At 44.5% G+C, this 15,928-nt stretch overlaps 1 protein-coding gene across 1 annotated transcript in view; it reads right to left on the bottom strand.

Moving 5' to 3' along the window:
• LAMA4 (laminin subunit alpha 4) overlaps positions 1 to 15,928 on the bottom strand; it is a 223,215-nt gene that overhangs the window by 163,365 nt on the left and 43,922 nt on the right. The window lies entirely within an intron of this gene.

Below are 15,928 nucleotides of genomic sequence, written 5' to 3'. Positions count from 1 at the left end.
CCGCACGACCCCCGGGTACGGAGAACCCCTCGAGCCATACCGTAGATCCGGATCCGAGCAGCAGCGGCTCCTGGCATGGGGGCGGCACATATATACCAGGAGGGGGACAATATATACCTTAGAGGGGGACAGTATATACCAGGAGGGGCCCAGGAGAGGAACATATATACCAGGATGGGGACAGTATATACTAGGAGGCAGACAGTATATAACAGGATGGGGGACATATTTACTAGGATGGGGGACATACCAGGATGGGGGGCATATATACCAGGATGGTGGACATATTTACCATGAAGGAGCCCAGGAAGTGTTATATTAGAACAGGATGGAGACATTACTACATAATGGGGGGAAGACAACTTTATAGGATTTAGAACGCTAAATGTATACATACATATACATACATGTGACCAATATATGGAGATGGGTGGGCCCAGGTCCAAATTTTGCAATGGAGCCCATTGAACTCTAATAATGCCACTGGTGAGTACAATTTGATTTTGCTATTTTAAATTACAGGCATTGTTTGAAATCCACTTCTTTAAAAGTGGAAAACTCATATAACTAAGCATCTAGCCATGAAATCTGCCTTTACAAACATGGGCACGAGAAGTGATTGTTCTACAGAACTCACTAAATTTGGGTGTGGATCTGTAATCTGATGCCACTGTTGTAACATGTCAAATCATAAAGCTTCTTAACTCCTAAATATTCCATGATCCACTGTAGGTGTATTACTGAAAAGTGGAAACATTTAGGAACCACAACTCAGCCATCAAGTGCAGAACACATATTATTACAGAAAGAATTTGCTAAGTTCATAAAGCAGAAAAGTCGCCAACGCTCAATAATTGCAGCTTTCCAAACCTTAGTGCAAAACTGAACTGGAAGCGTAACGGCAATGGTTTCCACATTGCATGTAAGCTTTGCATCAAGTACAATGCAGGCGCCGGATGTAGTGGTGCAAAACATACGATTACTGGGCTCTGTAGCAATGGAAGCTTGTTCTGTGCAGTGGGGAATGGACCTTCTCTATCTGGCTGTCTGATGGATGAGTCTGGGTTTGTCAAATGTCAGGAGAATGTTACCTGCATGATGATATTGTGTCAACAGTAAAGTTTGGTGAAGGAAATATAATGATGATATGGGGTTTTTTTTAGGAGTTGGCTTAGGTTTTTTTGTTCCAGTGAAAGAAAAATCTTAAAGCGTAATCAGTCCTTTTAATTTTTATTCCATAAATCAATAGTACACATGAAAATAAGTACATTTTTGATGTATCTTATCAGACAGATTTGCTTATTTCTCTGCCAGAACTGATTAGTCATTATCAAAATTCTGTATTCAGTGAAGACTTTCCCATTACTGAGATAGGAGATGACAGTTCATACCAATGTGTCACTCTAGGCAGCGCAACATGAAAAAGGGAAAACCAGCTAAGCAATAGAACAGAAGGCCCTGGTGCTAGGAAGAGGGGGATAGGGTCACCTCCTAATACTAACCTGAGTCTGATCCCTGCACTCCTTAATGTCCCTAGGTGGGTCCTTCGCCTGAGCACCATCATGTGCCAGGGTCCTCGCTGGCCCTGAACTCCCCCTGGCTAGTGAAGGCCAGTGAGATGCTAGTCTCACTACTGTAATGAGGAAACTTAGGATGATAAGACAAGTACGTGGAAAAGACACCAAAAATAACACTCCACGGCTTCCTCAGCCGGAAACCTCTCAGCTGTGGACACCTAAGTTTCTCCAAAGACAGGCTCCTTCAAAGTGGATAGTATAGAATGAACTATAGCTGGCGTAGGGAGGAGTGAGGAGTGGATATTTATAGCAGAAGGGAGTGGCTTCAGCTGAAATTACAACTACATGTTAAATCACTGCAGTACAGAAAGGAACCGTAACCCCTTAAGTACCGCATGGAATAAAACATGCTCCAACTCGGGGTAAATGGCAAGTGGGCACTAAAGCGGATCTGCGATCCACAATGCGCTGTGACCTTCTGATCCCAGATCTCACCAAGATCACATCAGGCCATGACAGACTTGTGACATGAGATTTTATGATGAGGAAAGGAGGGAGAAGCTAGAGGCAGAGCTCTACCCCTCATCCCTCTTTTATCTACATATTATCTCATGAGTAACAGCTGCCATCTCCTATCTCAACAGAGACTTCTATAGGAAATCGGGGATCATCGCCACGCTTGTCACCATTCAATCCAAAGAATTGTGGGCTGTCCTATGACGTGTACAACCTAAACGGGGCAGAGACCCCTGAAACGCGTAATGTTACCAAATAAATGACTTGGGATAATAATTCTTTGGATTGAATGGTGACAAGCGTGGCGATGATCCCCGATTTCCTATAGAAGTCTCTGTTTCCATTTTACGGGTCCGCAGCTGTCTTCTCCAGTGTTTATACTTCAATAGGTGCTGTAACTTCTCACAACATCTATAGGTGAGTGCACCCTATTAATCCTTTTCACTGTTTTTCTCAGGTAAGACCCTATGCACCTGTTCTTTCCTCCACAGTCCTTGATCTCCTATCTCAGTAATGGGAAAGTCTTCACTGAATACAGATTTTACCTCAGAATTGAGAATTTTAATAATGACAGATTTATTCTGGCAGAGAAAAGAGCAAATTTGTCTGACAAGATATATTATAAAGTTGCTTATTTTCATGTGAACCAATAATTTATGAAATAATAATTCAAACAATGCTAACGCTCCATTGCTTCAGCATACCAGAATGTTTTGGAAATCTGTATGCATTCAACTTTGATAGAGCAGTTTGGGGAATGATCTTTTTTACTCCAGAATGATTGTGCTCTAGGGAACAAATCAAGGTCTATAAATGTATGGTTGGATGTGTTTGCTGAGAAAGAACTTGACTCTCCATAAAGAGAGCCTGCTAAATTCTATTAAAAAATTTACTGTATAAAATGTTAACTTTTATTTTGGTTTTACATTTTAATTTATATATGTATTTGTAGCGCCCCTGAAACCATCAGGAGCTACAAGGTACTGCATCCTGTCAAAGATGCAGGGCCTCCCCCCAGGAACCTGGAAGACCAGTGCCGGTAACAGCAAAACACATTATAATCCTTGTTTTTCCCCATCCCCAAGGACTGGTGACAGACTAGAGTTGGACCCAATGGGTGGCCACCTAGGGGTTGAGCCAATCCAGTCCACTAAACGACAACCAGGTGGGAGGGGTCAGACAGTCAGGGAGTCAGTAAGTGGAAGTGAGAGGAAACGGACGTAACCGCACCGACAGGAGAGTGTAACGGTGACCTGAGGCCCAGGTGTGTGGTTGCCGGTGGAGTACGGTGGAGTACTCCTGGAACCATAGCACCGATAGGGTACAGAACCCTAGGTCAGGCAAATGCTCCAGGCAGACCTGATAAAATCTGCACAGTGAGGGGACATCCAGGACCTCACTGACCGTAAAGTCCGGAGGCATCAGCAGCAACGGGAGAACCAGGGACCGGAACGGAACACTGACCCTACAGGGTTCAAACTGCTGCAGTACGGACTAAAGACTGAGAGACTACCAGGAGGGAACTCCCAGACGCTCCAAGCCACGGGGACCCACCAACTAGAGAAGGGTGCAGGGGGAAGAAGCCACCAGGTCACCAAACCGGCACTGGGACTAAAGGAACCAGTGGTGAGGACTGGCCCGCCTCCGGGTACCAGCCATCAAACCGCTGTGAGTAAAGAACCCAGTTACACTGCAATCCCTTGTGTGGCCTACCTTCTTTCCGCAAGAAACTCCTTCATCTACCCCCTGGGACTCCGGCCTTACTTTCGGAGGGCCCGACAACCAGGCTGCCACTAACATCAGCCCCAGCGGTGAGAACCCGTGCAGCGGCGGTTCCATCACTATAACCGAAACCCGCAAGTGGCATCACGATACAAACTTTATAAATATTCTCCTGTACATAACCCCTTTTAAGCGACCCCTAGGGTCACAGAACCGGGCAACAGCCACCCAGTGAACTGTCCCCGTAAATATACGGCCAAAGCCCCGGGGGCGAGTCATATTTTTAATATTATCTCTAACCCCCTAGCCAAAAATGCAAGTTACATAAACCTAAAATACTATATTACAAGGTAGGTAAAGGCATGGAAAGCAATTTGAGGCAGCATCATGCAGTATTCTTCTGGCACGTACAGTCGTTAAACTCAACTGTTAATACCTTCTTTTAAAAAACAAACAAAAAACCCTTTTGAATTCTTTTAAAAAAAATGTCCTTGTTTATTTTTTTTACAAGTTATCCCTGCCTTGAAAAAATTCAACGTAACCCAGAATCCTATGTTTCAAAGTAAGTACCTGTAATTCATGCCTAGAAACCTAATTATGATAACAGTATGCAGTGTGGTCATTAATAGAGATGAGCCAGCCTCTAGAGGCTCGAGTCCGGTTTGGTTCGTCGAACAGAGGCCGCGTTCGAGTTCGGTTCGACGAACCTCTCGAGCCCCATTGAAACCAATGGCAGGCAAACACAAACACATAAAAACACATTATAAATGTACACATACAGTTAATAAATATTGCCATAACACTTACAGGTCCCCGCGACGCATCCTGCACTCTGTCTCCCGCCGCTTTTCCTTCCAATAATCACTGCGTCCTCCCGGTAACCAGCACTGATGATAGGACCTTCCGTGACGTCAAAAAAAGCATGTGACCAGTCACGTCTCTATTATCTCATTGGCTACAGACTGGTCACATGACTAGACGTCATTGCTAGGTCCTGTCAGTGCATCTCTCCGGTACGCGGTGCTTGTTTGTGCATCCCCGTGTACCGGCGAGATGCTCTGGCATATGGTCGGCTCCCCATTCTGCTTCCCCATTCCGTTATTTACCGGCTGCCACAGCCGGTCAATAACGGAGATCATCGTTGCTATAGCAACGCGCCTGTCAGCGGTCACGTCACCGCTTACAGCACACAGCTGCTGCTCACTCACTGAGTGATATAGACTGCATGGGAAGCAGCAGCGTCTTCCTCCCATGCAGTGCTGTCTGATGTAGCAGAGCTGCATGGGTTGAAGGAGAAAGAAGACAGAAGACCATGGATCGTGGAGTGATGCGAGGGAGTAATGAACATGGAGTCTCTAAGTGTGTCTGTGTATTTATTTCTATTAAAGTATTTTTTCTCTGTGTGGTGTGTTTTTTTTTAACCCTTTATTGGAGATTCTTAATAGCCGGGTCAAACTTGCCTGACATTAAGAATCCCTGACTTAATACTAGCTAGTAAAATAAAGCTAGTCTTACCTCATTATTACCCAGCAAGCGCCATTTTCTGGGGCGGCTGCGGACTGCAATTCGCAGCAGAGGGGCCCAAAAAGCTCGGGCTAACCTGTGTTGTGGATTCCGATCCCCAGCTGCCTAGTCGTACCTGGCTGGACACAAAATTGTAGCGAAGCTCATGTCGATTTTTGTTTTTTAATTATTTCATGAAATTCATGAAATAATTAAAAAATGGGCTTCTCTATTTTTTTTGTTCCCAAACGGGTACAAATAGGCAGCTGAGGGTTGGGGGCAGCCGTACCTGCCTGCTGTACCTGGCTAGCATACAAAAATATGGCGAAGCCCATGTCATTTTTTTGGTGGGCAAAAAACTCCTGCATACAGTCCTGGATGGAGTATGCTGAGCCTTGTAGTTCTGCAGCTGCTGTCTGCTCTCCTGCATTCACTAGTGAATGGAGCATGCTGAGCCTTGTCGTTCTGCAGCTGCTGTCTGCTCTCCTCCATACAGACAGACAGCAGCTGCAGAACTACAAGGCTCAGCATACTCCATCCAGGACTGTATGCAGGAGTTTTTTGCCCCCCAAAAAAATTATGTGGGCTTCGCCATGTTTTTGTATGCTAGCCAGGTACAGCAGGCAGCTACGGGCTGCCCCCAACCCCCAGCTGCCTATTTGTACCCGGCTGGGAACCAAAAATATAGGGAAGCCCTTTTTTTTAAATTATTTCATGAATTTCAACTAGGCAGCTGGGGATTGGAATCCGCAGCTCAGGGTGCTCAAGCTTTCTGGGCACCCCTGCTGCGAATTGCAGTCTGCAGCCCCCCCAGAAAATGGCGCTTTCATAGAAGCGCCATCTTCTGACGCTATATCCAACTTCTCCAGCTGCCCTTGTGACGGGTGGGTCGCTGGGTAATAATGGGGTTAGGGCTAGTATCAACTGGCCCTAAGCCCGAAATTGATGGTGTCACTCCAATATTAGGCATGGCCACCATGAATTTCTAGTACAGATAAACAAAAACACAACACACAGAAAAATATTTTTATTATAAATAAAACACAACACAATTAGTGACTCCATCTTTATTGAAATAAAGAAACCCCCTCCGCAGTAATCCTGGGTCAAGGGTCCCGCGCCGTCCAATCCGGATCCAATATCATCTGATCGGTTTGCTGGAAGGCAAAGCGATTAGATGATGTGTCAGGTTCAAGGGCCTGAATCACATGACACAGCAGCTGATTGTATAAACGGCTTTTATACAATAAGCTGATGCATCAATGCCAAAAAAAACAAACAAACTACACACTTCAGTGCAGACTCCTGTCCGACAGCATCAGCTGATAGTTTAGCCGGCCAGGCGGTAAAAAGCCAGCCACACCACTCGACTTATAGTGTCAGCTGATGCCGTCAGGTGACCGCATCAGCTGATCATCACCAGGTCTGGGAGAGAGAGAGAGAAGATAGAGAAAAGATAGAGAAAAGAGAGAGAAAAGAGAGAGAGGAGAGAGAGCGAAGAGAAAGAGGAGAGAGAAGAGAGGGAGAGAGAGAGAGAAGAGAGAGAGAAAAGAGAGGAGAGAGAAAGAGAGAGAGAAGAGAGAGAGAGAAGAGAGAGAGGAGAGAGAGAGGAGAGAGAAGAGAGAGAGAAGAGAGAGAGGAGAGAGAGAGAGAGAGAGAAGAGAGAGAGAGAAGACAGACAGAGAAGAGAGACAGAGAAGAGAGAGGAGAGAGGAGAGAGAAGAGAGAGAGCGAGAGAGAGGGAAAAAGAGAAAAAGAGAGGCTGAGAAAAAGAGAGCGAGAGAAAAAGAGAGAAAAGAGAGAAAGAGAGTTCTATAGCAGAGCTGACAGTGTCGTGTGGATTACGTCGTACCTGGAGGGGTATTTGGGGATTTTAATAAAATGGTGAAACAGGGTGTTTTTTTGTCTTTTATTCCAAATAAAGGATTTTTCGGTGTGTGTGTGTTTCTTTACTTTCACTTTCAGTTTAATCATGGAATGTATCTCGGGGAGATGCCTGGCATGATTAAACTCATTATTACCCCGATTGCCACTGCACCAGGGCAATTCGGGATGAGCTGGGTGGAGTCCCAGGCCTGTCGCATCTAATGGATGCGGCAATTCCGGGTGGCTGCTGGGTGATATTGTTAGGGTGGTAGGCTCCCCATAATGTGGTGCTCCCCATCCTGACAATACCAGCCTCCAGCCGTGTGGCTTTATCCTGGCTGGTATCAAATATGGGGAGAACCGCAGTTTTGTTTTTTTTTATTATTATTTATTTATTTTATTGCACGATAACATTTAAAATTAAAAATAAAAAAATAAAAAAAAAATAAATTCAATTCTTTACCGGGACTAGAACTCGTAAAGTTACGCTTCTTAAGCGAGCACTCTATTCACTGAGCTACTGCCTCTAATGATAAAGATAGGCAGATTTGGTAATTTTGACGTCTGCATTGCAGAGTGAAGTCTCTGGTGACAGCGTGATTCACTTCATTCCTACGTGGAGAGGACACAGCGCCATCATGTTCTACGGTGCTGCTGCATCATCATGTAGCAGAGCTGACAGTGTCGTGTGGATTACGTCAGACCTGGATGTGTATTTGAGGATTAATAAACTGGTAAAAGAGGGTGTTTTATGTCTTTTATTCCACATAAAGGATTTTTCGCTGTGTGTGTTTATTTACTTTCACTTTCAGTTAAATCATGGAAGGTATCTTGGGGAGACGCCTGGCATGATTAAACTCATTATTACCCCGATTGCCACCGCACCAGGGCAATTCGGGATGAGCTGGGTGGAGTCCCGGGACTGTCGCATCTAATGGATGCTAACAGAGAGCATGAGAGAGGGGTGTTCAATACTGCGCCAAAAGATCACTGGAACAGATGCTTAGATTAATGTATCTTTATTTTCATCCAGGTCTACGCATTTCAGGAGCCACTGCCCCCTTCCTCAAGACCGTCAGGAAAGACAAACATCAAATCAATTGATTTGATGTTTGTCTTTCCTGACGGTCCTGAGGAAGGGGGCAGTGGCTCCTGAAACGCGTAGACCTGGATGAAAATAAAGATACATTAATCTAAACATCTGTTACAGTGATCTTTTGGCGCAGTATTGAACACCCCTCTCTCATGCTCTCTGTTATCTGCCTTTCCGGGTGGCTGCAGCCTTTGATCAGATTCTACATGCAACTACAGTTGTTGTGACTTTCACAACGATATCTGGTGAGTAGTTTCACCCTCCTCCCACCCCTTATATACTGGGGTAAGACCCTATATGCGCTTTCTCTCCACAGCTTTCGCAGCTAATGGATGCGGCAATTCCGGGTGGCTGCTGGATGATATTGTTAAGCTGGAGGACTCCCCATACCGTGGCGCTCTCCATCCTGACAATACCAGCCTCCAGCCGTGCGGCATTATCCTGGCTGGTATCAAATATGGGGGGAACCGCATTTTTTTTTTATTATTATTTATTTATGTATTTTACTGCACGATATAGACCCGCCCGCTGGCGGCTGTGATTGGTTGCAGTAAGACAGCTGTCACTCATCGTGGGGGCATGTCTTACTGCAACCAATCATGGGCACTGGTGTGCGGGGAAAGCATGGAATACCTGATTGAATAATGAAGTGGCAGCTATTTTCTAAAGAGGAAAAGACGCCGCAGATTTCTGACAGCCATGCAGCGAGACGCCCGTGATCGGTGAGTAGGAAAGAGAGGGATTGTGCTTGGGAGGCAGGACGCATGCAGATAAGATAGCACCGTGTGCACATAGCCTTACTGTGAAAAGCCACGTTTTTGTTGATGGAACCGTTCTCGAATCTAACTCGAACTGTCGAGCTTTTAGCAAAAAGCTCGAGTTCGAGCTCGAACACCCCCCAAAATCACTCGAACATGAAATTGGCGAACCTCGAGCCTCGAACATCGCTCAGCTCTAGTCATTAGGTGTTAGGTTGATATATTGAACTATTAAAACAGGTATTAAAAACATTGAAATGTTTTCATTATAAACAGTGGCTTCTTTCTGCCTGCAGCCAATTGCTGAAAGACCTCTCCCTATATAGGCATGCAGAGAAAGACCAGTCGCTTAAAGGGATCATTCGGGGAGAAGACATTGGAAGCCCACTTTTTTTGACAAATCATCCATGTATGTTCGGAGTCAAATATACCTGGCTGAAATCAATCATACAGCCAGTGTCTGATATATGTTGCCTGTGGATCGGTCTGCAGGTATCCGCAGTCAGGGTCCCTTTAAGGCGTGGTTACTGCAGTATATCACAATTCAGTGAATTTACAATCACACTAACTATGCAGGTAAATCTATGAATCTTATGATTCCCAGACTGACTACCACTCCTATTTTCAATGTGCATCACTAGTGCAGTAATACAACACAATCCAATTTTGGCCTTCTTCTGCCGCTATGTGGAATGGGCAAGGTAATCTTATCTCTATCCCTACGATGTGAAAGCATAAAAAGGCGCTGCTTGGCCGGCTTCCGTCTTTTATAGTGGCTGTCCCCTCTGATTGGCTGTGCTACACCATGTGATATGATAGCTGCAGGGCATTATGGCCACCTAACTACACCCGATGTCATTAGCCCATGCTGTGACACTTCTGCGTATGAAACAGTGCTGGCATTTTATTTATTTTTTGAGCCAATACACACGGGTCAAATCTCAAACTGCTTGAATTCCCGTAACCTGCAAATTTTAGCAACTTCGACTTAAAGTCTCCGTGGATCCATTCAAATATCTCGTTTTAATATTTTGTTTTTTAATTTCTAGTCTTGCTTTGTAAAATCAGACTTTTCATGCTTCCGGTAGAATATCAAAAATGAACCTTTTATGGACATTGAATCGTCCTCCGCACAGCACAAAACAATGATTCAGTTATATTCTTTGTTTCTGTCTTCCTGCCAAAAATGATTTTGTAGAGAGTACATGGTAACTGAACATTTAGAGGAAGCACAGTCATGGTAAACACTTGTCTTAACTATTCCACAAATGATAATGATCCATGGTCGGTCTGGGAGCGGAAACCACAGACAAGAAAGACTTTTTTTCTTCCATGGTGACAAAATGATCTCATTCATGTGGCAGCAGAACGGTTTAGAAAGCCCTTGTACTTTATGTTCTACAAAAGATCTGTCAACAAGGCCCTTTATGTGAACTTGACTGGACAAGACATTAATATATGCTCATTTTTTCAGTGATGATTTTCATGTGGTCCACACATGTTCCCTAACATGTCCACACTTGAGTAATTTAGATATCGACTAAGAAAATTCCAAGGAAATTAAAGTTAGAAATGCAGAGGATTAGCGGACTAATTTGCTGATTATTTTTGGGAAACATATAGGCAAAATGAACATGAGAAACATTATAGGTAGGTGATCCTTATAGGCATTATAGGCAGGAGATCGGAGATCCAACTGCGCCTGTTAGCCCCTTAGATCACGCTGTCAAAGTCTGAGAGTGCAATTTAATGCAAACTGGCGGGGATCACACTATTATTCGCCGCCATTGGCGGCCCCATGACCCGATCACAGGACGCCAATGGGTTGTTATGGCAGCACGGGATCAGATGATGACCCCTATCACTGTCACGACTCACTTTCTGTGAATGCCGTCAGATTGCCGGCATTTACAGAAGAACAGCATTTCTGCTGATCAGAGGGATGCTGAAGCACCGCTTTGATCAGCAGAAGTGATCGGACTGTGCAGGCATAAAGTCCCTTAAGGGGAGTAGTAAAAGCATACATAAACACAACACATACATAAAAATGTAAAAAAAAAAGTTTTAAAAAATGAGAAAAATCCAAAAACCTAAAAGTTCAAATCACCCCCCTTTCACCCCAATAAAAAAAGAAATAAAAAAAATACACATATCTGGTATCACCTGGTTCAGAAATACCCGATCTATCAAAATATAAAATCAATTAATTTGCGCAGTTGTTGTGAATGTCAGTTATGCTTTGGCTGCTGGGAGGCTCCCTCTTGTGGCCAGAAATGGTTTGGACATAGACCAGATGTGTTGAGCAATGGACGTTTCCATTGCTAACTCTCTGCTTATTTAAATCCTGCTCTGATAGCAGGCTATGCCGGATGTCAGTTGTTCTTTCTTCACCAGCCTGCTTCATTCTGCTCCACACCACATCTACGCCAGATAAGTGATTTGCTCTTTATTTATTGTTTGGTTCTTTTACTCTTATCTGAGTTTGTCATTTGCTGTGGTTTTTTCAGTTTATTGGCATGCAGGGATCTTCCCTCTCAGTTGCTTAGCTGGGAAACTCCCTGCAGTTATGTTTGGAGTATAGCTCCTATAAGTCCATGTGTTTGTGGCTTTTTGAATTTGTAATGATTCTTGTTTTCTGTTCATTGGTATGACAAGAGCGCCTGGTATAGGACGGAGTGCAGATCGTACGATCTGAGGGCCTTTTTGTACTATCAGGAATTTGGAATTTTGCAGGGTTTTTCTCTGGCCACTATCAGCCCCTTTCCTGTCCTTTCCTATTTTAGTCAGTGGGGGCCTCACCTTTTGCTAATCCTATCATCTATCTGTGTATTGTGTTTTCCTATATCACTGCAGTCTTTGAATGTGGGGGGCTTGCTATTCTTTATCTATTTTCTGAGGCAGAGAGTTATTCATCCTTCCTTCCTTTAGGATAGCTAGTTCTCCGGCTGGGTTCGCGGTGCACGGGATGTTAGTTCACCCCTCGGCTACTTCTAGTTGTGATGGTTAGTAAGAGGATGGCGGCCAGATTAGTTACCAATGCTCTTGTCACCTTTTACCAATGATTTATGGTGGTCTTCCATGGCTCCGGATCATAACAGTACATCCGGCCAACAAATTTAAAGGGTACTCTTAAGAAGGGAAAAAAAAAAAGAAAAAGGGTCTGCTGAAATTTTTTTTTTTTTGGTGTTTTTCCTCTTCTTCTTTGGGTTCCGTGGAAGATTTCTTTTTTCTAGCATGGATGAATTGGGTGAGCGTGTTGTTTATCTTGATGCTAAGGTTCGTCGTATAGAGTCTTATCTTGCACTGACTCCCCTTGCAGAGCCTAAGATTCCGGTTCCTGAATTTTTTTCGGGAGATAGGTCGAGATTTTTGAGCTTCAAAAAGAATTGTAAATTATTTTTTGACCTGCGCCCTAAGTCCTCAGGGAATCCCGTACAGCACGTTAAGATTGTCATCTCCCTTCTGCGTGGTGACCCACAGGACTGGGCCTTCTCTTTAGCGTCTGATGATCCGATTATCAGTGATGTGGACTCCTATTTTCAGGCCTTGGGTTTATTATATGACGAACCCAATATTGTGGACCAAGCAGAAAAGGTCTTGTTGTCCTTAACTCAGGGTTTGGATTCTGCAGAAACATTTTGTCAGAAATTTCGAAAGTGGGCGGTCCTTACCAAATGGAATGATGATGCACTTGCGGCTCTTTTTCGGAAGGGTATTGCTGATCCTGTGAAGGATGTAATGGTAGGATTTCCCGTCCCTTCTGGTCTTGATGCCTCTATGACCTTGGCCATTCAGATTGATAGGCGGTTACGTGAGCGCAGGAAGATATCTGCTGGTTTTGTGCCTGTGGAACAGCCTTTGGAGCCTATGGAGTGTGATAGGGTCCTTTCTAATGCTAGTCGGCAGGGGTTCAGACGGAAGAATAGACTGTGCTTCTATTGTGGAGACGCTTCTCATAACATCTCTGTCTGCCCTAAACGTGAAAGGAAATTGGCTATGAAGTGGGCATTTGAAGAGTGGAGGCATTGGTTGGAGGGGGCTAGACATCAAGTTGTGGTGCTTACGGACCACAAGAATCTTACCTATCTGGAATCGGTCAAGAGGTTGAATCCTCGGCAGGCCAGGTGGGCTTTGTTTTTTACCCGGTTTAATTTTGTGGTCTCTTTTTTGCCGGGCACCAAGAATGTTAAGGCCGATGCCCTTTCCAGAGTTTCTGTGCAGACTCTTTGGAGGTTGTCGAGCCGTCTACTATCCTGAATGATGGTGTAGTTTTCTCGGCCATTTCGCCTGATCTGCGGTTGGCACTGGCGGAATTTCAGGGGAATAAACCTGAGAGATGTCCTACAGGGAAACTGTTTGTCCCAGACCAATGGAGAGACCGAGTTGTCTCTGAGGTTCATTGGTCTGTTTTGGTGGGTCATCCTGGCATTTTTGGTACTCGGGATCTTGTGAGACGCTCTTTTTGGTGGCCTTCCATGTCCCGGGATGTCCGTCGTTTTGTGCAGTCGTGTGTAGTTTGTTCTAGGTCCAAGCCCTGTTGTTCATGTTCTAGTGGGCTATTATTGCCTTTGCCGGTACCTAAGAAACCTTGGACGCACGTCTCTATGGATTTTATTTCAGAGCTTCCCGTCTCTCAGAAAATGACTGTGATTTGGGTGATCTGTGATAGATTCTCCAAGATGGTCCACTTGGTTCCCCTATCTAAGTTGCCTTCTTCATCAGAGTTGGTGCCTTTGTTTTTCCAACATGTTGTTCGTTTGCATGGTATTCCCGAAAACAGTGTTTCTGACAGAGGGGTGCAGTTTGTATCCAGGTTTTGGAGGATTGCTCCAAATTGGGTGTTCAGCTGTCTTTCTCCTCGGCGTTTCATCCTCAGACCAACGGTCAGACTGAAAGGGCTAACCAGACCCTGGAGACCTATTTACGGTGTTTTGTTTCTGTGGATCAGGATGACTGGGTTTCGTTTTTGCCTTTGGCTGAATTTGCCCTTAACAATAGAGCTAGCTCTACCACATTGGTGTCCCCCTTTTTCTGCAATTTTGGGTATCATCCCAGGTTCCTCTCGGGGCAGCTTGAGGCGTCTGACTGTCCTGGGGTGGATTCGGTGGTAAACAGAATGCAGAAGATTTGGGGGCAGGTAGTGGATAAATTGTTTCAGTCCCAAGAAACTGCCCAAAAGTTTGCCAACCGGCGTCGGACTGTTGGTCCCCGGTTTAAAGTGGGGGACATGGTGTGGTTGTCCTCTAAAAATATTCCTATGAGAGTTCCATCTCCTAAATTTAAGCCAAGATTTATTGGACCTTATAAGATTTCGGAGATTATCAACCCTGTATCTTTCCGTTTGACTCTGTCTGTGTCATTTAAGATTCACAATGTCTTCCATAAGTCCTTGTTGAAGAAATATGTGGACCCAACAGTTCCTGCAGCAGCGCCTCCTGACCCTGTTTTGGTACAAGGGGATCTGGAGTATGAGGTTGAAAAAATTCTGGATTCCCGTCGCAGTAGGCGTCAGCTTCAGTACCTTGTGAAATGGAAGGGTTATGGGCAGGAGGATAACTCTTTGGTTGTGGCTTCTGACATTCATGTGGACAGGTTGGTTCGCGCCTTCCATCATGCTCATTCTGAGTGACCCGATGGTGTTGGTGAGGGTTCGGTGACCCCTCCTCAAGGGGGGGTACTGTTGTGAATGTCAGTTATGCTTTGGCTGCTGGGAGGCTCCCTCTTGTGGCCAGGAATGGTTTGGATATAGACCAGGTGTGTTGAGCAATGGGCGTTTCCATTGCTAACTCTCTGCTTGTTTAAATCCTGGTCTGATAGCAGGTTATGCCGGATGTCAGTTGTTCTTTGTTCACCAGCCTGCTTCATTCTGCTCCACACCACATCTACCCCAGATAAGTGCTTTGCTCTTTATTTGTTGTTTGGTTCTTTTACTCTTATCTGAGTTTGTCATTTGCTGTGGTTGTTTTCAGTTTATTGGCATGCAGGGATCTTCCCTCTCAGTTGCTTAGCTGGGAAACTCCCTGCAGTTATGTTTGGAGTATAGCTCCTATAAGTCCATGTGTTTGTGGCTTTTTGAATTTGTAATGATTCTTGTTTTCTGTTCATTGGTATGACAAGAGCGCCTGGTATAGGACGGAGTGCAGATCGTGCGATCTGAGGGCCTTTTTGTACTATCAGGAATTTGGAATTTTGCAGGATTTTTCTCTGGCCACCATCAGCCCCTTTCCTGTCCTTTCCTATTTTAGTCAGTGGGGGCCTCACCTTTTGTTAATCCTATCATCTATCTGTGTATTGTGTTTTCCTATATCACCATTGTCTTTGAATGTGCGGAGCTTGCTATACCTTTTGCGGTCTATTTCTGAGGCAGAGAGTTATTCATCCTTCCTTCCTTTAGGATAGCTAGTTCTCCGTCTGGGTTCGCGGTGCACAGGATGTTAGTTCACCCCTCAGCTACTTCTAGTTGTGATGGTTAGTAAGAGGATGGCGGCCAGATTAGTTACCAATGCTCTTGTCACCTTTTACCAATGATTTATGGTGGTCTTCCATGGTTCCGGATCATAACACGCAGTTCTTTTTTTTTTTTTTTTTTAACAAAATTGTAAATATTTTTCACCACTTAGTAAAAAGTAAAACTAGACATGTTTGGTATCTACGAACATTGTACTGACCTGGAGAATCATAATGACAGATCAGTATTACCATATAGGAAACATGGTCAATAAGAAACCCTCCAAATAACTGAAATTGCACTTTTTTTTTGCAATTTCAGCACACTTGGATTTTTTTCCCATTTTCCAGTACAATATGGAGCAGAATGAATGGTGTCGTTCAAAAGTAAAAGTCGTCAAGCAAAAAACAAGCCCTTACTTGGCCATATTGATGGAAAAATAAAAAGTTATGGCTCTTCGAAAATGGGGAGGAGAAAACAAAAACGTAAAAGGAAAATCGCCCAG

Source organism: Anomaloglossus baeobatrachus, chromosome 3 (assembly GCF_048569485.1).
Source record: "Anomaloglossus baeobatrachus isolate aAnoBae1 chromosome 3, aAnoBae1.hap1, whole genome shotgun sequence".
NCBI lineage: Eukaryota > Metazoa > Chordata > Amphibia > Anura > Aromobatidae > Anomaloglossus > Anomaloglossus baeobatrachus.
This window is presented reverse-complemented; position numbering and strand designations above follow the sequence as displayed.